Source organism: Phalacrocorax aristotelis, chromosome 3 (genome assembly GCF_949628215.1).
Source record: "Phalacrocorax aristotelis chromosome 3, bGulAri2.1, whole genome shotgun sequence".
Lineage (NCBI taxonomy): Eukaryota > Metazoa > Chordata > Aves > Suliformes > Phalacrocoracidae > Phalacrocorax > Phalacrocorax aristotelis.
This window is the reverse complement of record NC_134278.1, coordinates 15,606,225-15,608,639: the sequence shown is the minus strand read 5'-3', so window position 1 is coordinate 15,608,639 and position 2,415 is coordinate 15,606,225. Positions and strand designations below refer to the sequence as shown.

General features: G+C 36.6%; 1 long non-coding RNA gene across 1 annotated transcript; it reads right to left on the bottom strand.

The window, feature by feature from the left end:
* Window positions 1-253: 253 nt before the first annotated feature.
* Window positions 254-1,611, bottom strand: LOC142055720 (uncharacterized). Its single transcript, XR_012660004.1, has 2 exons — window positions 1,224-1,611; window positions 254-501 (listed from the first exon to the last, which is right to left on the bottom strand). It is a non-coding gene; the product is annotated as an uncharacterized LOC142055720 (long non-coding RNA).
* Window positions 1,612-2,415: the final 804 nt, after the last annotated feature.

Here is a 2,415-nt window from a genome sequence, read left to right as displayed (position 1 = left end):
AGAAAGAGAAGCAGCATGCTTGGAAGCATTTGCTCTGAAAAAACCCAAACCCAACCCACTTGAAAATAACCATGAAATGGAGGCTTCTATAACGATTACAATAGACTCTTTGTAGTATTACAAAGAAAGAAGTAGACTTCAAGTATAAAATTGGGTTTAACACACACAAAGTAATTTACTCCTTATTTTTACTCTCAGTTCTTTGAAACTCCCTATCTTTTTTATTTTTTTTTTAATAATTCACACAGCAAAAGAAGTTTAGTGCTATTGATACAGAATCAAAATTACACATATTTGATCCAAATAGGATGGGTCCTTTTCCAAGGATCTTACATTATGGAGTCACTCTTTCCACTTCTAAAATCAAGTTGCTTCTGATGAGAAACACTGCAAGTCAGGTTAAATAGCATATGAAGTCCTGTAGAAATGTTTATTAAGAGCAGCTTATTCAAATCCTCATGGTATGGCATGATGTATAAGCTCTCTTCATAGACATTTTGCCTGGAAAGAAAGCAACAAAGAAGCTAAGAATGGCTGGAGTCCTTATAAGGCAGTATAAATTTTCAGGGACATAACTTTTCTCCTCCTCAAACCAACATGTCCCCATCCCAAGCATTTGCCACATGTTGATGTTTCAATGAAGATAATTCACATAAGACTAAACTGCAGTTCCCCACCTACAAACTTGACAATTTTTCAGAGATTAGTATTCTTTGTGTCTGGGTGGAAGGTGATTTCTTGTTCAAAGAAATAATAAGGTTAAGGAATGTTCTACAAGAGGAGACAAGAAAGATACCAGTAAAATTTTGCACTCTTTTTTATTTTTCCTTTTTTTTTTTTTTAACCTCGTTATACACTGGAATCTTCTGTACTTGAAGAGAGAGAGAAGGAGTTTATGACCATGAATATATTTAATTGTCTTCATAGATGGAACTAAGATAGAACTAACTTTTATAGATACAACATTATAAACTTCCACAACTTCCAGCATAGTTGACAGAACAAGACAGGAGAAGAATCTATAGATCTTTAAGGGGAAGAGTCTAGGTATTTTTACAAGAACTTAAAATGATACTTTCAAATAGAACTGGTACAGAAAAAGAGGAAACTTTTGCATAATGCATTTATCACGTGAGAGCCAAAGTATCTGAAACTGAGAAAAGTATTCAGAGTAAGTAGTTTAACAGATAAGCCTTTAATTAAAAAGTGGTGATTGCAGTTACCTGTGAAAATGAAGTACTGGCTTTATACTCAGCTTTAACATATGTTATGCAACATGTCAACTAGTACAGATGAACCGTGCTCTTGCTTCATCAGTTTTACAGTCAGGATATTTTTAAACTGTCCTTAGTACCTGAATGGCTAATGTTTAACTAACTGTTTCACTCTGGGAGGTCCCAGCTACTTCCAACAAAAGCTAATAAAGGCAAGCTGTATTTCAGCTTTGCCTCTCCTACTTAACATCTAGAATCTCATTTGCAATTTTTTCCAGTAAAGGTCTATGTAGTTTATGTACATAAAAATTATATATATACACAAGTAGATCTGAATCATTGTGTTACTAGCATGGTTAAAGAAAACAAGACAAAACAAAACAAAAAAACCCCACACACACAAAAAAACCCAGCTGCTAGTTCTGTGCCTTCAAGGAAGCATTGCTGGAACTGATCATCCCTAAAAGCTATGCTGTTCTGGATTGCTCATGCTTGCAAAAATCCTGCAATTTTTAGCTTTCTTTTTGGATATCCAAACTTTTGTGCAGATTAGGTGTGACAGGGTAGAGGATATTTTTATAGTAGGGTATTTTTATATTACTATATTTCAAATTTTTTCAATATTATAAAGAAATCACTAATGTTGCTACCAACTGTAGTGTCAATTTACTATTTTCCCACAAGTTTTAGATGTCTTCAGTAAATTTAGACTTGGGCACCCCTATTTCTTGACTCTAGTACAGCAATGTCTGTGCCCAACAGCACGCAAAGGGGTATTATATAGACCTCATGTCCAACCGCCTTCACTTTGTCGCCTTGTGTGCAGGTTCCCCATTTGTGGCTGGGTTAGCTTTTTAGCACATTAATAAGTTACAAACTTATACTTCTGCAGCCCAAAGCAATGACTTTACTCAAGGTATATATTTAAGTAGTGAAAATAACCCTCTGGGTCCTGCAAAGTTACATGTTGTGATCTCCTTAACAGCACCAGGGAGAACATAGTTTATTTTGTGGAGGGTCATTGAAAGCAGCTGCCTGTGCAGTGCACCCTGTGCCTTTGGCAGTTCACATGTCGCTCTTGCCAGGCTGAGCAGGCCACAAAAAGAGAAACACTTACACTGGCTCAGACCAAAGTGTGCTCTATCGCAGTGCCTGGCCCCAGGAGGTGGAGGTTCCTGGTTGACCTGCCCCTGGCTGTGTC